This window comes from Pipra filicauda, unplaced genomic scaffold (genome assembly GCF_003945595.2).
Source record: "Pipra filicauda isolate LSUMZ 115617 unplaced genomic scaffold, ASM394559v2 scaffold437_size563383_pilon, whole genome shotgun sequence".
Taxonomy (NCBI): Eukaryota; Metazoa; Chordata; class Aves; order Passeriformes; family Pipridae; genus Pipra; species Pipra filicauda.
The window spans coordinates 130,481-157,783 of record NW_024104573.1 but is presented as its reverse complement, the minus strand read 5'-3'; the positions used below and the strand labels follow the sequence as shown (position 1 = coordinate 157,783).

The window sequence follows — 27,303 nt, the reverse complement described above, 5'->3', positions numbered from 1 at the left end:
TTCAGGAAGCCCTCACAGATCCTCAGCCCATGGACAATATGTCCATCACCAGCTGCCTCCTCCAGCACTTTAAAATGCTCCATTAGTTTAACTCCTACCCCTGAACACACCAAAATATTTCCAAGACTGCTTCCCTACATACACGCTGTGCCAGGCTCTTCAGCCAATGTTCTGTCTACACTCAAACGTGCAAACAGGGCAGCATTTCCCAGCATTATTTTTTTTTTAACCAATACAAAGGAAAAATCTGTGGGGGTTTGTGTTCTAAAAGGAAACATGATGCGGAAAAACAAGCAAAGCGACAAAACTACAGCCCGAGTAAGTTCATATTCCTGACAAATGGCTTCGGAGGTTCAGAGCCACAGGATGGATCAGCTGGGTAAGGGCATCTGCATATCCCATTAACGCGGCCGGGAAAGGGGCCCTGGGCGGCCGCGAGCCACGGCGAGAGCCATCATATTTTAAGTTTATTTTTCCTTGCCTGACCAGATCCCGCGGGGCAGGAGGGTAATGACGGCACTTCATCACCGGCGGCGGCGGGGATTTACACCCGTCCTGCGCCGCGACAGCTGCGCCAGCGCGGCCCCGCCAGCCCAGCGCCGGGCACGGGGCCGCGGGACGGAGCCCCCGCAGCCATCGCTCACCGAGCGCCCTCATCAACAAACTGCCCTTAATTACAGCGGTAATTGCGAAATTATTCCGCAGCAGCAATTATTCTTCTGAGCCCAATCCAGGCTATTTAAGCGGGACATTGTCTCCGAAAATGGCGCCGAGCCAACTCATCTCCATCCCGGGGTTCTCACTGTGCTGTGCGGTTCCAAATGGAGCGCCTGGGATGGCAGCTCGGGGCAGGGGGAGTGCTCCAGGCCTCAGCACGGCACCCCGTGGGCAGAGCCCGGGCATGGGACACCACATCCCACCGCAGGCAACCACCCTGTGACACGGGAAACAAGGAACCGGCTCATGGAACCAGTGGAAAGGTCAAGAAGGGACAAGGCCCTTCAAAACCCAAACTTGGGAGTTTTTCAGCAAAACTGTTGGTTTTCAAAGTTCACTGTTTAAAGGATGATCCTAGATCTCCTCATAACAGCTTAAGATCAAGACAAATGGGAGATTTTCTCCAAAAAAGACTAAAGCTTTGTTAAAAACTCCTCATAGATCATCCTTGTAACAACTTTACAGCCAGAAAGTGAATCTATTTCATTTTGATCATTCCAAATTCTCCATTAATGAGAAAAATTGAGGCTTATTAGTCAGTGATCTGAAATACTGAGCAACCACAAGTTCAGGGCGAGGCTGAGAACAATTCCCATCTCTGGCAGGTTAGTGGCAGGAGAAGAGGAAGGTATGTGCCAGTAGGAGAAACCTCAACTCGAGTGTTTTAAACTGACAGAGACAGGGTTAGATAGGATTTTGGGAAGAAATTTTTCCCTGTGAGGGTGGTGAGGCCCTGGCACAGGTTGCCCAGAGAAGTTGTGGCTGCCCCAGCCCTGGGAGTGTCCAAGGCCAGGTTGGACAGGGCTTGGAGCAACCTGGGAGAACGGGTGGCATCCCTGTCCATGGCAGGGGGGTGGTACGAGATGATCTTTGAAGTCCCTTCCAATCCAACCCATTCTGTGATCCACTGCCTGGACCCTGCTTTAAGAGCCACGGACTGGCCAGCTTTGCTCAATTAATTCCACGCTCTTCCTTGCTTCTGCTGCTTTCTAATGTTTTCTGAAGTAACTGTGGCAGCTGCCAGCATGCAGAGAAACACCTAGCACAGAGAAATTCATGTAAAGTCCTCATGTAATGGAGGGATAAAAAAAATAAAAATCAAACAGCAAATCAACCTGCCATGACCTCAGCTCTTCTTGGCTTCCTGACTCCTACACACCAACCATGTTACAATGCATTTTTAACGCCTGACCTGGTCATGTATATGCAAATATTGGAATAACACTATCTCCAGTGCTCTGGGTGTACCTGATCTGTGGAGACAGGAGATGGCTGCTGGTTTGGGTTTCCTGGCCATCGTGTTTCTCAGCCCCTCCTTGCTGTGCTGCCGCCAACGCCATCTCACCAGGCAGGTGATTCCTACAGAGAGTTGTTTCTAAAGACTGAATGCTGGGGTTTGGGGTTTTTTTTGAATCCATGTAATTTTGGAAATTCTAGGGTAATTTTGGAAATTCTAGGGTAATTTGTTTGTCAATCTTATTAGAAGAACGTATCACAGACCCGCCTCTGCTCAGGGCAGTTGATACGACAAGAATATTTCCCTGCAGAATCTCATACTTGGAAACTGCAGAGGGATGTGAGGGGGAGCTCTGCTCTAACACCCAGACAGCCAAGCTGTACAAAGTGGCAGCTTGGCCAATGTCACCCAAGCACCTTGGTCAAACAGAACAGAAAACATTGGCACCCACATCATGACACCCTGCAGCAAGAGCCAAGGTGCGGGTGCCCGGTGGACAGTGTGACTGATGACGGACACACAGCTACCAACACGTGTCCTCCAAGAGCTCAAATATTTCAAATCACAATATATTTATGACCACGGTGTTACTGCACTTCTCAGTCAAAGCAGAGACATTCAATAATCACCCAGAAAAGCACCATCTGTTATGCCTTATAGCTTAATTAAACTAAAATACAGAACTCCTTAATTCTCCCAGCTCATAAAGATAAAGGTCATCCCACAGCTTTACTGTCAGGTACCCTGTACAGAAAATGCAGAGGTTGGAATTTCTCTCACCCAGACATCACTCAAATGTGGCACCATCCGCCTGACACACAAACATAATTCCAGCAGTGTGACACCAGATCGATGTGTGACTGTGGGACTGACAGCCAGAGCAAATGGACACTCCTTTGGAACAAGTGTGCTGCCACAGGGTGGGCAACTGCTCCTCACCACCCAGACCCCTCCTCATTTTGGCCCCGAGCACCTGGAGAACACTGCTCCAAAGACCTGAAACACCAGGACCAAGGATCAACAATATCCTGCTAAATCCTTTTGCCCAGGCTGTCCTGCTGGCTGTTGTCCTGTGGATGTGCCTGTAACAGCACCACCAACATTAGAAAGTGCCCAGCACTTCAGTGTGCCCCATCCTGCAAGCCCTCCACTCTGGGATGTCCCAGACAGGTGTGTTATACTGGAAAACCATCCCAATATTCAAATAAGAACAATCTCTGTGCACCCAAACGGGAGCGACAGCCGCAGGGCAGTGCCAGGGGGAAGTGACAGAGCTGCCTGTCACTTGGGGAGTGAAATGGGAACTTCAAAGGTTCCCTGTGGACAAGCCATGGAGGAGTCACCTCCGCTCTATTTTCTTCTCTTCTGCATTCACATGCAGAGAAGAGGGAAACAGAACTGTGAATCTGGAACAGGGATGGTGTCATCCAGCCTCTGCCCCATTGCAGGCACTGCCAGTGCCCCTGCACTGCTTGGACCCATGCCAGCAGGAGGTTCTAGCCCTTTCCCTCCCCTGAGGCCCAGCCTGCCTGGTGTGCCACTGTGGATACCAACCCTGGTCCTCTTCTCCCGTGCTGCTTGCTGGCCAATGACCTGGGACAGATCCTGTTCAACGCTCCACTCTCCCCAAAGCTGTGATTCCCCAAACCCTCCTGCACCATTACTGTGCTCTCCTCAAAGGTCTGCTTTGTCTTTCAACATGAACCTCAGCAGAAGCCTCACTAATGCCAACCAAAATTCAGTTATTGGTTTGTCAGCTTTCATGTGTTTCCTTGCTGAGGCCTGGGTACGAGGAACGGGGTTTTTTTGAGGAACAAGGAATTAAAACCCGTCTGAGAGATACAAAACCTTCAGGCTGCCACGGCACCCTCAGGAGCCCGGCCACGTGCTGGACAGAGACAGATGAGATGCTCCTCTGAAAGATGAGGGCTAGTGGAGGGTGTTGTGTGATTATGGGGGGTTTTCTTGCTTCCTGCTTCCTGTAGGTGGAGGCAAACTCCTTACTGAAAGCGGACGGACAGGAACAGAGCTGAAAGGTACCTGCAGCAGCTGCCACAGAAGTGTCCGTGCATCTCTCCTGAGCGTGATGGCTCCTGCAGCAGAGCACCCTCACACTGCTGCCACCTGCCCCCCAAAACCAGCTCCCAGCACAAGGGGCTTGCACAGCCCCATACATGGTGCAACAGCCCCAACTGCCCTAAATAGGTGGCTGCCCCACAGCACTCACTGCAGAACTCCCTGAATGGCTTTTTTACCTCACCAGCCCACGGGCACCTGGGTAGATGCCATTTACTCACTCTCCCATCTTTTGCCTCCCTGATATTCTCAGGGCCCGATGAGCACTGTCCAGTCTGTTTAGGGGTGTCCTGCCCTCACTCCCTGGCCCCTGGTCCAGACTGGTTTTCGTCAGCAAAGACATCCCATCCACCAGCCCCATCCTGCAGCTGCACCAGATCATCAGCACTCGGGTACAACGGAGTAGGCTCCAACACAGGGACACTGCCAAATCCCCGGGACCGAGGGCTCCTTCCCCTCAGAGCCATTCAGCTGGCTGGGAGCACCACCACAGCACTCTAATGAGCTGCCTAACCTTGCCCCTCTTCTCCACCCAGGCTTTAAAATTTAAAGCTCCAGCCAGCTCAACATGAATAGATGAGCGAGAACATCACACTGCTCTCAGTGTAGGTGCAGTGCTTTATATCTTCATTAATATTTCAGTCTCTCCCATCTCCTCCTCCTCCTGCAACTGGCCTGGTTTTATTTATATCCACAGGATACCACTCTTACTTCTCCCAAGTTCTTGTTTGCTTGGAGAAGGGCTCCCTGCTGAGAGACTGCACCTTCCTGGCACTGCCTCCGTGTTCCGGCACAGGGAGAACTCCGGCCCCGAGGCCACCGGGACCGACGTGGTGCCTGTGCCTCCACACGGATTGTCACCTACCCTGAATCAGTGACACGTGGGGTGGCAGGTCAGCAGTGTGGGTCAGCCCAAACCCCAGGGCAGACCCAGGTATCCGACTCCACGCTCCACACACCGAGGCCCATCGGATGGACGGCACCACGGCGGCCTCTGAGCCCTGTGGTCAGTCAATACTTTCCTGACTTGATTACGAGAAAATTAAATTATACAAATAATTCATTAAATATCTTTTTAAGCCTATTAATATTAATATCAATTCCGCCTCTTATGTGCCTGGCATTTAAAAATCCGTCTTAAAATCTCAAACTAATTTACAATTTACATCTAGAATACAAATTAGTGAGCAAGACTCCCTGCTCTCTATTTTGCCTGGCACCCATATCTGCCCAGTTACTCCTAGATGTCACTCCGTGACACTCACAGAAGATGAATATTCAAAGCGAGCTCTCGCCTGCAAATGTTTTACAGCTTTCCGGCCACTGAATTTGTTTAAAGCCGCAATTATACCGAGCAGCCAGTCCCTAGAAGACCAAAGTATTCTGTTTGTCTGCACGTCACCACATCACTCGCACACTGATACGGTTTCAAATTAATAATCAGCAGTCTGTGCTGAGGGAAACGAGTGGTGTTACGGGCGCGGGTGCGTTTGCTTTTCTGTGCGTGTCAGATAGAACCTCGAAGGGAGGCAGTCAGAGATGCCACCACCTGGTTCCCGAGCGATAGCCTTGCCTTTTCTCCTTCTCTACTGAACTGCCTCAGATTTACAGGCATTCCGCTTATTTATTCCGAGAGCCACTTTTCCCGCAACCATCTCGCACAACACGCAGCTTCTTTTTAACCATCCAGAAGCCCAGGGAAAATGAAAAAAAAAAAAGTTATCTTTTCTGAGCAGCCATCCAACAAACGAAAGGCGAACAGAAAATTAGCATCATTTAAACACTGGTACATCAAGAAGGACAATTGGGAGAGGCTTCTCATGCTGGCCGGGCTCTCCAGTGCCTGCCCAGAGCCCTTGCCCAGGCTCTCTCAGAGGTCACTATGCCTTAGCTGGCACCAAAAAAAGCAATTACTGGTCAAGGCCCTTTCCCTGACAATTCTCCATCTCACAAGCACTGGAGCACAGATGCTGAATGGTGCACAAACCCAGCAGGATTATCCAAGTCCATGTCCTTTGCTGGCAACTCCCATTCAGTTCCCATGATGACAAATCACGATGAAAGAACCCCCGGGCTGTGTTTTCTGAAGGCCACACCTGCACAAACCAGGAGGGGACCACAGGATGGTCACTCATCCTTAGGGAGAGCACATGGTTACTGTCTCTCTGCACAGGGAAGGAGCCTGCACCAGGTCAGACCGAGGGATGCTCAGCATTGATCCAGAGGGCACAGGGCTAGTCCGTGGCTGATGCTGCCACTCATTGGAAAGAGAACAGGGAAACCCACAGGTACCACATTTCCCCTGCTTTGGGGGCACTGGTGTCACTGTGTGACTGAGCTGCTCCTCAGGCCACAGTTCCATATTTCAGACTTGGCTGCTTGGGAAACCACAGGCAGCTCTAGTGCTCAGGCTTCCTCCCTTCTACCTCTGATGACTCATGAGCTCGTATCAAAATATTTTCTTTAGAGCTGGCAAAATCCAAAGCCAAATTTGCCTTCTCTCTAACAAATGCAAGTGTAAGTGCTGTGGATGCAGTCAGGGAGCCACCAGTGCCAGCTCTGCACTTCAGCCGAGCTGCTCCTCTCTCATCCAGCTCGCAAACCAAAAGGATCACATGACATATTTTGAAGGGCAACACCCAATTAACATCATGCTAAATAAAACTTCCTTTCACGCAGAAAAAACTGCACATCAGCAAACACATGGACCTCGCACCGATATCGCCTGGCTCACAATCAAGGCAGAACACAAGCAGGAACACCGTGGGAGAAGCTGGATCAGCACCCTGAGCTCTGTGCTGACCACATCCACTGGCACCTTGGCAGAGAAGGAGAGGACTCAGGCAGGAGAGCATGGAGACAGCTCAGGACTGAGGGAAGAAGCCCATTCCCATCAGCACCACTGGCAATCCTTAAGATGCAGCTCCACAGCTTTGCGCCAAGTCATTCCGGATTCTGGATGTCCTTCCTGTGGCTCCTGTCCATACCAGTTAGCCAAGAAACAGCTAAGGAAGGCCCTTCTCTGTGTGACTTGAGCCTTAAACCAAACATCATTATCCTTTTGAAACAGCAGACACGCAGCTAAAAAAGATACTGCTGGAGAGGAGACTCAAATAGCAGTTTGCTATTTGCTTTATATAACAAGGCATCCCCAAGGCCCGACTTGGGGATGGTCTCAGCATCCGTGCCAGCACACGCCCTGCCCCAGAACTGCTCTGTGGGTGTTACCAACGCCCTACAGCACCCGAGACAAAGCTGATGCCTCATCCCAGACGGGAGGCAGCATCCCTGGTGGAGCATCCCTGATCAGAGCACTCCTGACGGACTGGCAGCCGCGCTCCCTGCTCCAAGTGCCTGTCCTCCCTTCAGGGCCATCCTGGGGGATCCACCCACCTGTTGGATCCCTGCTTTCTCATGCAGGAAAGGCAAAATGAGCCCCAACAATCTGTATCTCATGGATTATTTCTCCTCCCATCTAAATGACACAGCAACAAAAAGCTGCCGACAAAGTTCATCAACTGAGTTTCATGTTATGGCACCAACAAGATCAGAAAACAATTCTCTGTCTTCTTGTCATATTAAGTGTTTCAATATCCAACTCAGTGTTCCCAATCTAAAAATTTATGAATTCAGTGAGAAGCTCATGTAATATCTTCCCTTCTATCCATCTACTAAGGAAAGAAATTACACCGGTCATTTGTCACGACCGTCATCCCAAAGATAAGTAACAACTGAAATAACTTTAACTTACCTTAAGAACTGCAGCTACCATAAAAAATAGCTGCATGCACAAGTTCTGTGCTGTAATAGGAGATTACTTTAATTTGATTGCTCAGAACAAAGGTAGTAGAGGACCTAAAAACCAGGGCCAATTTATCACACTGCAGAGCCACTGCTATGTTTGGCTCACGAATGTTATCAGTGTGTAGCTAAAAAACACATCAACTGTGTAAGAAAATTTACAGAACTCGTAACTTTCATCCAAACAGCACTGAGGAAATGAGATTTGGGTAGGGGAAACTCCAGTTTCAATCCCAACTGGAAAACAGCACACACATCCCTTGGTTTCAAAAGCAAAGGGCACAGGTAGTTGTTTTTAGTAAGTAAAACGTGGAACAGAACATGCAAATTGCTGTTATTTAAGAAGAAAACTGCTGGGAGCATTTTTGCCCACCCAAGGAACCTGCTGGTATCCGGAAATCCCAGAAGGGCCGTGTGCCTGCCGTGGGCAGCTCAGCTCTGCTGGGCCTGGCTCAGCTCTGTGTAACACTCACAGTATTTACACAGGTGCATTTGGTTCCAAGACAGATGTGGGCAAGTTCAAGTGGCTACAGGAGGAGATAACGGGACACCCAGTCCTGTTCTTCAGCTGCATATTTAAGCCTGATAATAGAAGTGCTCGCTTGCCATCAAAGAAGCATTTCAACACTCAAGAGGGCTTAATTCCACAAGCATGGGGGTGAGTTAATCCTGAGATGTCACCAATTTCTCCTCATTAGACATGCACACCAACTGGTGCCGGATGAAGGGCTGGAGAACAACGAACACCCAGGCAGCAGAGACAGGAGGAGCTGAGGGGTGGTGCCAGTGGTTTGCCAGACAGAGCAGCCTGGTCAGACAGGGAACAGGTCATCAGGGTCTCTTTGGAATGGAGCAGCCAGCTGTGAACACTCTTGTCACATGAAAGAGGTGACCAGTCACACATCTCCAGACACACTGTTTCCCTTCTCAGCAGGACAAGGGTGGTTTGGATGTCCCACCTCACAGTATCCCACCCGTTTAACTGCCCATTCCCAGGGACGAGTGGAAGCAGCTGCGATCTCTTCTTTTGGAGCAGAGCCCACACCTATCAAGGGTCAATTAATCTGCTTGTCCAAATGCAGAGACAAGAGTTCAAATTAAATCTTTAGGCTCAACTGCCTTAAAAAATTCCTTCCCCTGAGGGCTCAGCTTCGAACAGCCATCACAACCCAGCAAAATAATTAATCTCTGCTCAAACAGGGACTAAATGAGACTATGGGACTAAAATGAGTTGGGGAATGTCTGAGAAGGGTTCTCAGAGGAGCAGGGAGGACCAGCACGCACACAGTCTGTCAACACCGATGCTCACGAGCACCGGCTACAGAAGTTCCCCAGATCAGTGGCTCCATCCTGCACTGAGATGTACAGAAAAACCACCTCTCTACAGCACAAACAAGGCAGAAGTGACAAGACAGGCAGAGAGCAGGACACAGCCCGAGGAGGGGAAACAGTCACCAGATTCACTTCTGGAAACACACTCCATGCCAAGGGCTCACTTCATTAAAAAAACAGGCTTCTCGTCATCATCACTTTGCAAAACTTCACATCTAAAGCAGAAACCAAGGGCAAAACTAATCAAAAGGATACGGATGCTACGCCTGCAATGGGAAGGGTGGGGGGGAAGGAGAGACGGGGGCTCCGCTCCCAGCTAAATTTAGTCTGATTTTCATCTGCCTTGAAAGTATCAGCACTCGGCAAGGAATAAAACAAGGTTAAAGAATGTGAAGTTGAAAGCAGATGTCTTCGTGTTTATCTACAAAAGCAGCACAACTTTTAAGAGCCTCATCCCAAGCGAGCGAGACGTTCCACTGCCAATCTGCACAGTAAACCCGCTCGGAGCAAGGCTCTGCCAGGATGTCCACAGCCTCCCTGTGCCTCCCAAGCAGCACCAGCAAGGCTCTTCCCCAGTGAAATCCCCCTGACACCTACGACACAAGCCTGCTTAACCAAATCAATTCACCCTCTGAGGGTGGTTTGGTTTGTGACCTCCCAGCACGGTGCAAAGGCACTAAAATAAACACCAACAAGAAAAAAAACTGCTCCCCGAGCCGTTCTGGGACTTTCAGGAAATTCAAATCCCTGTCACTGGCTCACTGCAGTGCTTCCAGCACATCAGCACTGAGGAGCCAAGGAAACTCCAACAAGACTCAGGAAAGTTTTGCTCCACAGCTTCTCCCAGCTTTCGACAAGAGAAGACTACATATGGCTACTATTTTCTCCACAGCGTGTCTCATACCACCATCTGAGAGGAACCCAAAAATCCCACATAAAATCTGTGGACAGGCTCTAAGTCGTGGTTAACCATGGAGGATCATCTCAAAAAGAAATCTTGGGGGATTTGGCAAAGCAGGCGGAGAACCACCAGGAATCAAAACAGGCTCGTGACTCATCCGTGGCATATAACTGGAGAGAGGCACCATGTACAAGTGAAACAGGCCTGGAGCCTTAATGAGCTTGACTCAAGAATAAAAGCACTTCTTTTCCCGGGAAAAATGACACCAGCTGCAATAAAGGTGCCCAAATAAAGAGGCCTCCAGCATTATCAATAAGTTCTACAAGTTTGTTAATAAAGGCTGCAAATTACCAGGCTGAAACCTGCCATTTACTAATCAAATTTAAGACTCATTTTCCTCCTACAGACATGAGATGAATTATCAATTCCCGCATATCACTGGTTGAGGAGCAGCCTCCAACGCTGCAGAGGACGGGATCTTGGGAGCTTCCCACCAGCAGCTCTTGGGGGAGTCACCAGAGCTGACACATGGTGAGCCCGGGCTCTCACATCACAGCACCGAGGGGTCCACGATGCTGATTTTCACTGTATGCTTTGATTTATTGCAAAAATCTGATGCAAACACCAAGTGCCAAGAAGGAACTCCCCCACCTGTGTACTTCAGCACTGCCACGTGTTTGGGAGTCATCAGGCTTTGGAGGCTATTTTATTCCAGCCTCTAACGAGCATCCTGCCATTGTAAGAGCGGGATTAACTCTCCTGGGCAGATCTCCCTGAGCAGACACTCATGAGAATTTCTGAGGAAAAGGGAAAGCAACTACTACACAAGGATTCCTACAAAAATGCACATTGAAATACTTAACCAAGACTCTGCTGTGGCAAAGCCACGGGATCCCACTGTTCAGGGAAGCCCAAACGATGGTCTCAGCGCCAGTGTTTGTTCTCAGTGTATCAGATGAAAAGTTCCATGCTAATGTGACATTTTACTATCGCGAAGAAAGCCCAACACTAAAATTAGAACATAAATCAGGCACAAATACTCTTCCAGACACGCAATCGACTCGGCTTTCCACTTATCCTCCTTCATGCACCGAGGGGTCACTGTGAATTCCCTTATGTATCTGTTAACTGCCAGCACTGCTCCTTCCGAGCCCCAGCAGAGGTGCTGAGGCAGCTACAGAAAGCTGCAAAACACACCAGTTGGCTGCAGACAAAGCCAGGTGATTAGAGCGCCTGGAAATATTCCTTTAAAACCAAGATTGGAAGATAAACCCTGCAGAGTCTGGGATATTTATCCCAATGCATTCCGACCGCCAGGCATGGGAAGGGATGACTTTAAACTGAGCATCAGCTGGTCAGAGCAACAGTGTCTGCCCCAGAAAGGTTGTGGTGAACCCAGGGGCTGTTTGGTGTACAGGAGGCAGCCTTAAAGGCAGACTGCACATCAAGAAACTTTGAATCAACCCTGTGCTGAGTTCTGTAAAATATTATCCATTTGTGCCCAGACCCACACAGCCATGCCCAGATCCAACATAAATCCAGCTGAAATTTCAAGGCACCAAACCTCAAACAAACACAAACTTTGAATCAACATGCAATGAAATATAAAGCAGGCCACCACAGGCCTTGCAAATTAAACAGTGCATTCACAGTGCATCAGAACTCGGTGCATTAATAATTAGCATGTTCTTTGTTTCGAATTCAATGAATTTATATCATCCTTCAACACTGTTTAGCCAAAGCAAATAAAAAACAAGAAAATCACATTACTTTTTCCTATCCATACAGAATGATCTGGATATTCACATTCAAATTTGCCATCGTGGATTAGCTGAAGGCAATTACTTGACTTGCTGAATTCTTTTACAATAATTTAAAAAGAGAACTCCAGTCTGTTCTAATAAGAAAAATGAAATCCCATTAGCTGTGTCTGCAATGTATATTAACATTTCTTTTGTTTAGAAAGGTTAATATCCCCCAAATAAAGGAGCACAGACTGCCTGTTAAAATAATTACATCATGACATTTCCGAAGGGTTGGCAGATAGACATGGTTTCCAGCAAAGAAACAAACAAAATAAGAGGGCTTTTATAAAATTATCCAGACTTGAAATACAGGAGGCATCAGCGACTCTGGATGCTCCAACAGCTCTTTGGGAGGTTGTACTGAAGGAAACGCTTCCAGATCCTTGCACCCACAATACATCAGTCTTGCCTAGCTGTGTGGTTTGGAGAGGTTAGACCTTCTGCAAAACACTGAAAACCCCCAAATCCACCAGATTTGTGTAAAATTGTACAGGCCAAGAGCAGGGAGGGTCAGGTTGTGCTCGTGCTCTCTGGGGAAGGAAATGATGGGTCCCCTCAGCACACACAACATTCCAACAGCACGAGCCAAATGCTTCCTAAGCAGAAACCCACAAACATTTAAAACATTGTGATTCCAGGAATTCCCAAATCTGAGGGGTCAGAGCCTGGGAAATGCTGCTGAAGGCAGTGCCAGCCTTGGCTCCGTGAGGCACCAGCCCCTCAGAGCTGATGCACAGCAACATCACGAGAAACACACCCACGAGAAACCCCCGCGTGCCACTTCATCTGCAACTGGAAATGTTTCCTGGTCATCTTCCCACTACTTGTTCAACAAATTCCAGCCAAGGAGAGCAAACAAATGCTCCACCTGCTCAGTTCTCACCTGCAATCAGGCACTGGCACCAAGCAGGGAACCCTGCCCGTCCTCCTCCTCCCCATCCTTTCAGGGGACCCAGTGGATTTGCTTTGGGCCACCTCTAAAATCACGTTTGGCTTTAATGCCATTTGTGGCTTCTTGCAAAATCATCTCTCTTCATTGCATGAAATATTTGCATATTTTAAAGCGTTTGAAAAGCAACAAATGTTACAGTTTCCAAATGATTTTGGAACAAGCACATGTAATTAGCCCTGTCTAACAAATCTGCTCCCGACTGCAGTAGTAAACAACTGAATTTAAGCCAAAACCTGTTTCAGAGACATCAAATGTCAAGGTCTGACTCCTGTTCTAATGCCCCAGCCGGAGCCTGGCAGGTAATATTTCCTTGGGGCTTATTTGCTTTCACTAAGCCACGTTAGAGGATGAGATGCCCTTAATTCCCTGAGTTCCTCGTGCAGCAAAATACACTGTTGGGTTTGCAGAGTCTCCTACAGCAATTCCACTGCAACCTGCAATGGAGCAAACACGACACCAGGGCTACAAAAACTGCCCCAAACCTTCCCAAAGTGCCGCCCCACGCTCCGGGCCCGCTCTCCCCCTCGTGCTCTCGCACCAGGGCAGGAGGAGGCGATGAATACATTTGCTGTGAGTTAACTTATCCTGGCAAATTTTGGAAGTTACTTAAACAAATCTGCTAGTGATGACAGCAGTCAGCAGCGGATCTGAAGCCAGCCCTGTGTGTGAGCCCTCCAGTCAAGCTCCCGCTCCCACACGGCAGCACCTCGGGCGGGAAACCACAGTGCTGGAGCTGCCCTGCTCCCACACAGAGCTCGGGTGGTGACAGCAGGGCCCTCCCACGCACCACGGGCGTCCGTGCCGAGCAGGGCGCGGAGCTGAAGAGCTGCAGCTCCCAACCCGAGCCCCAGCTCCGGCAAGTGATGATAAAACAGCTCCGAAACCGAGAGAACCTCCACACTTGAGACACCCAAACAGCCAAGATGAGATGCTTTCATCACCCATGAGAAGCCAAAAATGCTCAACAGCTTCCTCGCTCGGGATCTTGCAAAGAGAGGGGAGCCTCCTTGGCATGAATGACACAGAGAGAAAACTCTACATCTAATTTAACCAAAGGAGTTCTTGGCAATTCCAAGTTGGGCAGAAACACTCTACTCCCAGGGCAAGATGCTATGGAAAAGATCAGCCCCATCTCCAGCTTCCCAAGGCAGCACCAAACCCGAGCCTAGGACAGAAGGTGATGTGCAGGGTGAGAACTGGGTCACAGCCGTCAGTCCCCTTCCCTTTCCACTCCGAAACGAGGAGAGAAAATTGGATTTTTGCAGAACTCTGTTCAACATGATTTCTGCAAGAGCATCAGACCAAAATACTGTGCTGTAAAGAGGTTTAATACTGATGATGAAAATCCATCTTTTCTTATTGCCTCTTCCATGGGCCAGGAATAAAGGCTGCCTTCATCCCAAAAAGGTCATGTTTGCATTTCTGGTAAACACAACACTTTGTTTTTTCCTCTCCACCCAATATGCTCAAGTGAGTCACATCTGGTTGACTTGTCAAAAGACAGTGAAAGTTTGAGGAAACGGTGTTCCACAGATGTTACTGAACAAAAATAGCCTTGCCACAACTGATAACAATTTTCCAGCTCAGTGGCCAAATATTCTGCTCCAAGGCATGTATTGCCAATCGAGATTCATTGCAGATGGCAAGTTGAGCAACTTTTTTCTTGTCCTATAAAAACTTCTCTCTCCCACCATCCTCTGTGAGTGCAACCACATGAAATCATTCCAGGATTTCAACATTCCTACTGTTCCATCACATAGCTGAGACCTATCTTTCATAAGTATAAAATAAATTCAGTGGTGCATAATCTTCATCTTCCAAAGCAATAATTTTCAAATCAGGTCCCTGTAATAAACAGTTGCTCTCCTAGAAATTCATCCGGAGAAGAAAAGTGCAGATTTGGCATCTTAGGGTAGCTGTGTCTTTTACAGGGACACAGAGAAATAATCACATTAGAGTGTCAGCCAATAAATACTGGAGGAGCAAAGCACAGACAAAGCAATTTCTGCAAACTCTGCTCGGATTGCTCCCACAGTTATTGATAACGGGAGAACCGAATGCGAACGACGTCAGGCTGGCAAAACTAAGAAAAATATCTTCCGGAAAAAATTCTATAAAATGAATACTGATATCCCATTGCCATCTAAGTTAAAACTCTGCAGAGGATAAAGAGACTTCAAAAGCCGGTGCATTTACTGTTGAAAATTCTTTACATTCCATGACTAAATCACCAACACCAGAGAGGTGCTTCCATCTCCGATTCTGCTGATGTTCACAGCCTGAGCTGTGCTCGTGGTTCTCGCTGTCAGCAGAACCCCCTGACTGAACACCGTGTCATTCACGAGATAAAGTGTCCGAGAGGCAATTCACCAGGTCTTAAACAGGAAAGAGCAATGACCTCAATCCCCTTAGGAAGAATCTCTCCCTAAAATGCCTTCAAAAAGTGAGAAAAAGGGATTCTGCAGGAATCCATCATCTCTTCCTTAAGTAGCCAGCCTTAGTGTCTCGCCCGCTGCACTCTTGCCTTCAATTATTCAGCATTTCAATGGATCCCTGTCCTCTGTCACAGCTGACACGCGGCTGCCGTGGCACAGCTCCGGGCACAGCTTTGGCCTCGCTCTGCTCGCGGCTGTTTGGGCTCAGGACACTGGAACCCACCAGGGCACAAAACCAGCCCCACTCCTGTGTCCCTGTGCTGCCAGCAGCTCTGGGGCTCCGTGGGTTTGCTCCCAACACAGAGCCCAGAACTGGACGCTGCTGTTACGAACACAGCTCCCAAAAAGGCCAGCTTGGCTCCCCCGATTTCCTTCCTGGGAGAGGAAACACACCCTGAATGCACCTCAGCCACCAAGACCACTGAAAACCTGAACAGAAGGGACTTTTTGCTCAACATGACCCTTTCTGTTTGGTTTTCTGGTTACTGCTTAAATTCACAAGCCTGACAAGCAGACGGAAAGAAGATATTTGTTAAATCTTTCACAAGCATCAATTTAACTGATGGAACCAAGCGGATATTTTTCCTCAGTGCTGCTGAGAGAAAACATTAAAGAATTAAAAAATCCCACAGCAGTTCTTTCCCCCCAGGGAAGGTGGGTATTTGATATTCTAAGTATTCCTACAGCAGAACTGGAGGGAAGAAAAAAAAGGTGACATTCTCAGGGGTTTTGTGTGTGCTACAACATGGAGGGAAACACCCCGTGCCTCCATCCCTCAGTTCAGCCCATCCAGGCATCCAGATGGCACTGTCCCAATGGACTGAAAGGGAGGGATGGAACAGGGGCAGGACCTGCAGCAAGTCCTCAATGAAAGTTAATGATCACAACACTACTACAATCCTGACTGGATACTCTGCTTCCTGCCCTGCGTCCTCAGACAGACACCCTGCACCGCTGCTCATACAGGGCCAAAATTCAGAGCCTTTCCAGGGGCTGCCTGCGAGTCAGCGGAGTTTAAGAGGGAAGGAAGCAATGCCCACAGCTCCTGATAGCCCCAGGAACACACAGTGACACCTCGGCAGCCCCGCCGAGCACGAGGTTTCCTTGTCCACTGTGGGAGGCAGAGGGACACCAAGAGCAGAACACGGCAGAACAAACAGCTCCCAGAGAAAGTTTTGTAACATCTCCTATGCCTGTCACATCCAAATGTTCTCTGCAGAGACAGATGGTCCAGGCTTCTATTAGCAATGAATAATGAGATGTGAAGTGGAAGGTGTGAGATACTGCTTAACCTTGCTTCACCCAGCACCCTCAGTCCTGAACCATACAGCATTTGATATTTTTGTGTTGTAAAGCACCAAGAAACACCACAATAATCACAAGTTTGCCATGCACCGGTTATTTCGCTGTCTTTAAAAAAAAACTTGTTCCTATTTTAGCCCTCCTCTAGACTGGCAAAGCTGAGCCATCTGCCAATGAAACCATGCTGGAACCAGCCAGAAATAAAAGGAGGCACCCGGTGAGCATCCCACCATCCTGCCAAGCCAAGCCAAGCCAAACCAGCCACCTCCTCACCCCTCACACAAAGCTATCCTTGTTAACCAAGGGGTGCTGGAACAGCCATTCAGACTTCACCACAGGTTGGGGGATCAGCTGAAGGAGTGAAAGACATGGTCACCCATCTCTCCTGGGTCCCAGTACCAGTGGGCCTGTGTAGTGAAGGGGCACCGTGGGCTGGGAACCAACCTGGCAAGAGCAGACACAACCAGGCACTGTTCTCCAGCTGGAGCAGTGCCCGGGCTGGTCACTGCAGGTGTGGGCTCTCTGAGACACAACCTGTGCTGAAAGACTGAGAGAACCAAGCTGAGCAGAGAAAAGAACACTCTTCAAACACCTGAGAGGCAGCTGTGAAGGAGAGAAAACACATCCTTCTGCACATACGCCACGGGCCCGGCAGGCTGCAACAGGTAAAACCCCAGCATGGAATGTTTATGCAGCTACAGAGAAGTTAAACACCAAAACAGACTGCTCGAGGCAGCCACGGCTGGTTTAAAGGCCGCTGCTGACTGTCTGCAGAAGCAGATCGGGCACACTCGACCCCAGCCCAGAGCAAGGCGACTCAGAGAGCCAAAAGCTGAGGCCCCTCTCGAGCCCATCCCTGTCAGTGAGGAGCAGCACAGGCACATCTGCTCGGCTGCTCCTCGCTAGGTGGGAGCAACAGAGCTTTCAGAAAGAATCATCTAAAACTATTTAAAACATTTTGTTCAAATTAATGGGCTATTTCACACAAAAGTGCGTTCCCCAGAGCCGTGTGCATTTGCAAACGTGCCTGCATAACCGGTTTTAGCAATTTGTAGACAAAAATTTGGCAACACGATACATTCATCTGGGGAATTCACATTATGTCTTACTTAGATAAACAGACATAATAGCTATTCCCCATCTCTTTTCAGCACCTCTGTTACTGCTTGAGTTGACTAATCCCTCCAAGGTTCACTACCTGCACAGGGAGGACGGTCAGAGCAGCCATGCAGGACCTGGTGTTTCATCTTGGAGGTGTAGAGAGGCTCCAGCAGCATTTCTGGGATCACCAGGCACGTGAACAAGGCTGTAAATAGTCTAAGTTGCCTTCAAAATCCACTAATAATGATGCTGCCCGCGGCATCCCCACTGCCCTTTCTCTCTGCATCTCAGTGACAGTAATCCACAGGGTCTGCTGTGTTTTGTCCTGTCTTTATTAAGAAGTGGTGACTTACAGGAGCAAGTGGAATTTCTAATGGAAACCACAGGATTGCCTTGGATGCATTAGAACACTGACATTGGTAAGAAGCCACACAGTGACATCCCCCTAAGGGAGCACCCTTCATCCAAGGAACTTTTTCTATTGGACAATTATTCACTGTAAAATTGAAGAGAACATGGAATGAAGAGCCTGCCTCAGCTATAACTATGCTATTAACATCACCGTGTTTTGTTTCCTTCCCAAATTAGATTAGATTTAATTCTGGTGCTAATGAAGGACCAACTGGAACTCTACACTGAAATCAGCAGGAGACACCGGGATTAGGGATGACTCCTGCTCGAGCAACCTGCATCCCAAATTCTGACAAAGTTGAGACATTGGAACACAAGCAAACCTTGCATATGCCTTCCCCACATACACAAAGATGATATGTGTGTGTGTGTGTGTGTGTATGCACACCCATGGTGATTGGAGCAGCGGAGGGCCCCAGCCACTATAGCAAATCCTTTCTTCAGGGCACATAAAACCCTCTCACAGGAGCGAGTGTTTTAAATCCAATTTGCCACAACAAACAAAGGCATGAAATGCCGTGTTACCCTCGCACAGGCATTTACATTCCTTATTGTTCATTTGAGAAGGGAAACCACATTTCTGGCGGGCAGAGGCAGCCCAGGTCTCCCGATCCGCGGCGCTCCCGGCCGAGCTGCTCTGCCAGAAGGACGCTCCCGAAACGCCGCAGTCAATATTAATAGGTCTGGGAGTCTCACAGGATCAGAAGCAAAAATTAATCCAGTTTAACAAAGTCTGAGGGCACAGTGTGCTGCTATAAACTCCTGGAAGTTCATCTGGAGGTAATCAATAACTTAACAAGGCACTTCCTACCTGTTCCGTGTAAGAGACCACGAGAATGCCAAACAAAATGTGTTTTTTTTTCCTGCAGTGTCTTCACTGACACACCGCTGCAAAAATTCCATTTCCAGATGGAAGTGGATCCGACTTATCCTTTTCAAAAGCAAACTCCTTGGTAAGGCACCTCTCCCCACCTCCCCTGTGCCCGATCCCCTTCCCAGAAAGTTGCTCGTGATTCAAGGACTCCAAGACGGGAAGGGAAGCAAGTACCCCCTCAGTCCCTGTACACCACAGGCACACAACACCCTGGGGACATCAGGAGGAGTTCACACACACTCCTTGGCCAACGAGAACCCCCCAGGCCGTGGGATCTGAGGCTCCTCCTGGCACTAAGCTGCTGTTTTGACAATAGCTTTTTTTACGAGACATTTGTCATTAACAAACTTTAGACAAGGTTAATGAAAGTTCTGTCACTTTAATGTCTCGCCTGCTTTAAATTACAGATGTCATCTGCCATGACTAAAGAAAGGGCACTGAGCAATAATACCATAAACTATCATCTCCAGGGACACACAGGTAATTGCATAGCTCATTAAAAAACTGTTTTAATTATTAATTGACCGTGTCAGAGTTGTCCTTTGAAGTCAGTTTTAATTTTTTTCCTTGCAAGCATGATGATTCCAAGCTGACCTACACAACTTTCTCTACCACCTCCAGGAACTGGAGGGAAGGCTTGGGACCTGCTTCACAGCGTGGTGACCGTGGCCTGACAGCACAAGTGTGGCACATGCTCACACATACCCAAATCACACGGGGAATGGTGTGAAATGAAAAGATTTGGGCAATGAAGTGAAAAAATATCCTAAATGTTGGCTGGACACCAACCCCGGAGGAAGAAGAAGAAAGCTCTGAATGGTTGACAAGCCACAGACACAACAAAAAACGCAGGAGGGATTTTGCTGGCTCCTATGGCTACAAAATCATCCAAATCACCTTCTCCTGAGGCTCCAACTCTATCCCAAGCTGTGGAGCTGCACTGGGAGGTCCCTCTCACTTCGGTGACTATGTGACTTGCACAGCAACCAGTGACCAAAAACAGGTTGGAAAAATGATACTGGAAATCCACACAGATTAATTTAAAATTGTGTTTAAGAGAGATTATCCTGACATTGCCATCTTGGGAAATCCCCACGACCCAAAGAATCAAGGGAGGGTGTCTGGGAGCACACACAGAGGCAGCTCCACAAGGCACTCAGCTCGTAGGTCACTCAGAGCTATAAGGAAATTAAACACAAACCTCTTGGAAAAAACCTCGGCACAACCCCTGCCTAAACCACAGAAAGAGAGCAAGACACAGAGCTGAGGTATCCTTCAGAGGCAGTGCATCCAAACAAATTCCAGAAGGAGAGAAATCCCAGGCGAATGTGTGTGTGGGTTGGGGTTTTTCAGTTTCTGTGTTGTTTTTTGTTAAACAGCCAAGTGAAAAAGCCCCGGAGAAAGCAGAATGTGCTTGCAAGTGTCAGCAACCTACTGGGGCCTCTTGTCCTACAGCCCGTGAGCTGATAGGAGGTGTTTGCTCTGCAGGGAGGTCTCGAGCACAAAACCCTGGACAGGGAACTCATGGGATGAATCACAGCCACAGCAGCTACTTACCCATTCCCTGCATCCTAACTTAGTCCTGACCTCACCCAGCATTCAATCTTGGGCTGTTACCTGGCTCTCCATATCTGTCAAAATGTGGACTAAACAACTGAACACAGAATAGCAACAAGAATCTGGAAAGAAAAATCACTTATCTTCAATTAAAAGAACCACAACTGACAACAAAATCATGCCAGCCCTTCCCTGCACTGTCACACCCCCCAAGAGGGGCATCAGCAGGGAACCGAGTGTTTCGAGGACGGGAGTTCACCCCAGCAGGTTTTGGGGTTTATTTTGCAGGTTTGGCACACGAGGAATGCAATGAGCACACAAACCCAGTGACACTCTGCCCTGACAGTGAAGTGCCACAGGAGCTGTCGGGCTCAGCAATGGCCAATCCTTCCCCTCCTCTGAATCACAGCAACACCAGGGACTGCAGAAGCAGGTAAAGATCAAAGCACAGGCATCACACGGTTCCTTAATTGCCAGGTGCCAGACTGAGAGGAAAAGAACAAAGTTTCAGCTCCTGCAGTTACGTCAAGATAAGAAAACCCCTCGCCATCAGCACCAGGTAATTGCACACCTCAAGGAACACTGCAGGAAAACAGGCTCACAATGGCAGTGCTGGCAAGCCCCACTCCCACTCCCCTGAACCTTGTATTGAGGCAGAATATACCATTTGCTGTTAATATTTGTCTTGGGCACTGAATAATCACACAAGAAAGCCACCTTTCCTGCTTTGGCCTTTTCAAGCACATCCCTTACACACTGATAATAATCCATTTATTTCTTTTGATGCTTTCTGGGCACAATCAGCAAACCCACCCTCCTCATCCTGGCAGCACTAAACCACCTCAGGAATACACCCTGTGAGCCAATACTGAAATTATCAAAGGGTTTGGTCAGATCTCTCCCTCTCCAGATTCCGTGTACTTAAGGCAGGGAACGCCAACATCACCTCTCAGTCACCAGTCACCTAAAGGCACCAGCACAGAAGCAGTTCCCAACAAGAACACAGTCAAACCAAATTCCCAAGCTGGTGGGAGCATGAATTTGGGATGCCACTCGTGTACATAAACTATCAAACACATATCAACACCTGTACAGTAGCACCAAGTCACCATCTAGACCTGCTTACAGGTGTGTCTCCATGGAGTACAAATGTGATGGGAATGGGAGGGTTTAATGAAAACTGTGTTTTTATTGCAGAACTCCATAAATCCACATCCCACTGCCCTACAAGCTCCTTCCTACCCAGCTCCTGCTCGAGCTATTTGCCAGTGTAATTGAATCCTTCTCCCAGACTCTTTATATTCTGCTCTGGTTTGGGGACAATGCTGCTGAAATACGTTTACCATCCATCTTTCTTAACGTGTTTAATCTAAATAGAAGACTCAAATCCAAGATTGTGTGGTTGATGGATAGCTCACCTTCTTCTACCAGCATGCCTTAAATGCCTCCTGCTATATTGCTCTCAGAAACCTCACAGAAAACCTGCATTTGCAGGGATTTGAGCCTCTCCTGCCCAGCGAGTGATCATATATTCTTATTACAGTGGAGTACCATTAAAAATTGATAAGGTTCAAGGAGCTGCCACATGTAAGACAGAGATATGTGAACACACTTAACAGACCCCCAGTGCCACACGAGACTGTCACCAGTTTGAGGCTGCAGAGCCGAAGGCATCTCTCCCTCGGGCCCCCCTCGGTGCTGGCAGTGCTGTTCATCAGAGCCCTGCAGCAGCTCCCCAGCACCCAGCTGTGCTGGGCTGCCTCAAGAGGGGGAAAAACTGAACCAAAGGGAAAAACCTTCCTCTGGTCACTCCTCAAATCAGGCAAACACCAAGGTCCCTCCCACCCCTGCCTCATACCAAAACACCATGTACCCCATGAGGTCCCAAGGGATTCCTAATGAAACTTTAGGCACGGAGTTACAGCAGAGGTAATAACTGTTACTCCTGTATATATCCTGTTATAACTGGGAGGGTCGGGAGGCCCTGGCACAGGTTGCCCAGAGAAGCTGTGGCTGCCCCATCCCTGGAAGTGTCCAAGGTCAGGCTGGATGGGGCTTGGAGCAGCCTGGGATAATGGAAGGTGTCCCTGCCCATGGCAGGGGGTGGAAAGGGATGAGCTTTAAAGTCCCTTCCAACCCAAGCCATTCTAGGACTCTATGATTTATATATTTAGAGGCACAACTGGGACATTTAAAAAGTATTACACTGGAGCCAACAGAATCCATTACTGATGCCACATGGTGTGAGAAATGCACTCTTACGTAGGTAATAAATTTTGTATTAGGAGACTAACTTGGGTATTCTGCATAAAATGCCTGTTTTCCCCTCTCCAAGGGGCTCAGAGCACTGCAGTGTGGCAGCACACACCAGGAAGGAAATGCAATCCTGCAGTTCTGTGTGCAGAGCTGTACAGAGCAGCGTGTTCCCAGATCTCAAAAAGCACATTATTTTGTGCTGCACAGAAAACCACCTGCTCTTCCGAGCACGGCATCGTCCTCTGGAGCAAACAGCTGGCGGCACTCCAGATCCCAGGGATTTTCTACATAATCTCTGCTTAATCCCAGCCACACCCTGTGCCCAAGGCTCAGAGATTACGGCCCTGGGGAGGATGAGGGGTCAGCCGAGGTCACTCTGCCCGGCTCACAGCACCCCCAGAGTCGCTGTCCATCTGTTCAAGGACAGATACGAGGCTGGAACACACAACAAATGGAAGCCTGGCTTCTGCCACAAACCTCTCCCCCTCCCTGTCTCCATCCCTGAGCCAGGGCTGGGTCCTGCTCGGCTGCCCCACGGACCCTCACCGAGCATTCCCCACACGCTGCTTCCCACCTGCCAGTTCCCACCCTCACACAAGGCCCTTCCCAGCTTGACCAGGGGCAGGCAGCTGTGCCAAGGAAGAATCTTCTGTCACCTCTAACACACCTGGCAGCAGAGAGGCTGTTGGGTGCTGGCCCCACGTGGGGTGCAGGACACCTGCCAGCGTCCCAGGGACTGCCACCAAATGACCTTTCTCTGGTGCCTGAGACTTGCTGGAATCTTCCTGGAAAAGCCAGTTATGTTGAAATGCAAAATGAACACAGGTTTCATAAGACAAACATCCCAACCAGAAGCAGTTCTGTGTCTCTTCCCTGCCACACAAGCCACTGAGGACCACCAGGAGAGCAGGGATAAGGTAGAGTCGCAGCATGATGGGATTCCTAAGCCCTGGCAGAGTAAGGTTGAAGCAGGTCCTCACCAAGGGAAGGAAAAATAAAGCAAGAGAGGTACAAGAATGAACTGAAACCATTTGTATTCCTGGGAACAAAGTTGTCACAGCACTCTCCTCTCTCATCCCCCTAAAAGCTCACCCCCACTTCCACAGTACAGGCAAGAAAAATCTATGAGGTCAATGTCTCACATCAATTTTGCTGCTTCTCCCCAGTCAATGAAATAGTTAATTGTAGTTTTTCTTCTGGTTTAATTCAGAGAGAAGAGTCAGTCACTTCATTTAATAATTCAGTTGAAACATGTCCACACAAGAACACACTGATTTCTCATTCAGGTTTCAGACTGAATCAATGTAAAGGCTGCCAACAATACAGACATTGAAATACAACCCCCCCACACTGACAGCAGAGCAAAAGTCCTCGTCCTTTATGAATTACTTTTGTCTCAAGGCCTGTGAAAGAAATCAATGTACATCCCTGCCTGGAAACCAGGAACCCACCCGTGCAGGGCAGGAATAACTGAGCACAATTAGACACACAATTCAGAGAATTCATCAAAAAGAACAAAAATGGAGATGTTTCCCACTGAATTACTGTTCCTTTCCAGGAGCAGGCTGCCCCTACTGCAGCCTTCCCACTCTTTGGGTTCCAGAAATCAAATTAATTTTGCCCTTCCTTGCTCCAGAGCTCCCTGGATTTTCCTGGAGCCGAGGCATCAGCACACTGGCAAGGCCACTGAACTGCTCGGGGAAGGAGGAAGGATAATCTGAGGATCGTTTGCCAAGAGGTGCTCCACCCACGGCTGCGACATTATTTTGGTGGCTGTGCTCAGCCTGCTCCATTCCATACCCTTCCATACCATTCCACACCCTTCCATCCCATCCCATACCCCTGGTGCCTCGGGTACAGCGACCGTTTGTCCCAACACCTCACCCACACACTGCAGATCTAACCCGACTGCTGACAACATTTTCTGTTCAGGGGTGGTAGCTGTGAACCTCACTAACTTTGGATTGCATCCTTGAGAGGTAGTTCCTGTGTCCTTTTAAAGCACCAACACATTGGACACAAACAGGAATGGATCAAGTTAAATGTAAGATTTGTTGTGTCCCAGGTTTCACCTCTGCAAATTCAACTGGAAAAGTTCAAGAATAAAAATGCGCAGAGCACTAAAAGGAACAACCTCCAAAGTCTTCTGTGACTGCCACCCTGTGTCCTCAGGCATCTTCCAGGAGGTGGAAAATCAAGGTACCCTTACAGCTTCACATCCTCACCTTCCCAAACAGCACACCTGGCTCAAACAGGTACAGGGTAACAGGGAACTGACTGCACAAGACAAAGGGCACTTGTGATGCCAGCACTGCTCTTCCCATAAATCTCCTTCCTTTTATATTAAAGGAACCCATTGACAGCAAATGCATTTTTCAATATTTCAGCCAAATATAGAATCGCAGTGAACTCAGTCATAAATTCCCCAGGAGGCAGAGGGCTGGCTGGGGAGGAGAGGGAGGCTGCTGTTACACAACAGCACCAGGATGCCCTACTTTCACAGATCCTTCCCTGCCAACTTGCTCCTTCCCCTCGCCTGCACCGGCTGTGGCCTCTCTGCACGGCCACCCTCCCCTGCAACCAGCAGGAAAACCCTCCCAGCACTGGGAACCAACATCCCCATCCTCTGCAGGCACTGTGATGGCACTATCGAGGCAGAGCTTGTGGCACAGAGCTGCCTGGGAGGCACAGAGCTGCCTGGGAGTCACTGCCAGCTGAACCCAAAAACAAACTCAGCAGCACGGGCTGCAAACCAACACAGGAGGAGCAGAAGAGCCCGGGCAGACCTGCTGCTGTTCCCTTCTGAAGTCACACACGTCTCAAGGTAAAGCACAGCACAAGATGCTCTGAGAACAATACTGTTCCTTACAGCCCCTTTTTAAGTCTATCTCCAGAGGAAAAACTCGTGTTTGTTAAACCCCAACACATGTGAGAAGCCACGACAAAGCAAATAAAGCTGTAGAGGTTTAAGTTGCAGGCAGGACTTTACGGTTTATGGGTCGCAGAGATCTGTACTTACTCATCTCCTCTCGTATTACCAACTGCAAGAGGAAAATGATCCTTAAGCTCTTAAGAAGCAAGAGGACAGGGAAATTGCTGGAGAGAGAAAGGGAGTGCTGAAGTACACGCTCTGCGAATCAGGCCAGCCTCTCCTTTTATTCCCTGCAGGAAACCTAAGGGATAAACAGCAAGGGGATGCTGTTCCCCTGAGCACTGTCCCAGCACACCACAAGAAATCCCCTCCACAGGGTTTTTCCAGGCAGACAAGTCTGCCCTGCCCCTGTCCAGCTGACCAGCTCCAAATGGGGCTCTTGCCCCCTTTCCCACCTCCCCTTTGAGCCACGGGGAGGGGTGAGGTCTTGAGCCAACATGCTGCAACCTTCCCCCAGCATGTGCCAGAGGTGTGCTGGCACTTGGGACACCCACAGCCCACACACACATCCCTGGGTGTTTTGCCACAACCAGTGGCCCTCATGGAAGCTCGAGCTGCACAAAGATCTTATTAGTACTCTACAGGATTGCATTAAAAATACATGAAACACGCAGGAACGGCCCTTCTCGACGCGGCTCCGCTGCCTGGAGCACCTGCACACGGAGATAACTCCGGAGCAGCACCGACCCTCTGTGTGAGCTTCTCTGCTTTTATCATCTTGGCTCGATGTTCAGGAGCTGGCTGAGCACAGAGATGGTGTCACAGCAGCACCTGCTCCGGGCCCCACCCCTGCAGATCAGTCAGATCCTGCTGCTCCCCCAGCACTCCCCAGCCAGGCCCCCCCAGCCCCAACACACCAGCAGCCCTGGGTGAGGCTGAGGACCTCCCTCTGGGGGTCTGTCCTTCCTGCTTATTTGACAAAGACCACATTCCCAACACCATGCCTTCACTGACAGCTCTGAAGAGGATCAAGAAAACATCTGTCAAACTCCAAAGACCCTTTCTGTGCCCCTGACATCCAGGGATGTATTGCCTCGTGGAGGTGGTCAGAGCAAGGGGAGACAGCCCAGCAGCAGACACTGTCAACTCCTGCTGCCTGAAGATGCTTCCAAATATCCCCTCCCAAGCCCTGAGACAAGCAGCTTGTCCAAACCAGAACCCCAGACACCATCATTTTCTTCTCTGAAGGGAGATCCAGGCTTGTCCTGGCAACAAGGAGTCCTGATGCAGCTCCCAGACGGTCTCTCACCTGCTCCAAGGCACAGGAAGGAGCACCAGCCCTTCCAGGACAAATCACTCGGTTTGGGAAGTGTATTGCACCAGTCTGGGGTCAGCACAAATGAGCAGAAAGAACTATAAGTTTCAACACCCACTGATCAATACCCCAGGTGTGCAGAATTTTCTGTTCCATCTCACTGCCATGACACATTACCCAGCCAGGATCCCTGTGACAGATAATCAAACCTCTTCCCTACCTTTCCTTTATTAATCCTCACTTAATCCTCTTTCAGATTTTCACTGCAGCTTTCATTAAGGGAAGTCTGATTTGGGAAAGGCATCAAAAGGCATCACCTTGACACCTGTCACTCCAGACCCCCGCGAGCACACCTTCAC

At 49.1% G+C, this 27,303-nt stretch overlaps 1 protein-coding gene across 9 annotated transcripts in view; it reads right to left on the bottom strand.

Moving 5' to 3' along the window:
* The window catches only part of CADM1 (cell adhesion molecule 1), a 137,449-nt gene that overhangs the window by 72,122 nt on the left and 38,024 nt on the right, over window positions 1-27,303 (bottom strand). The gene's annotated exons all lie outside the window — the stretch shown is intronic.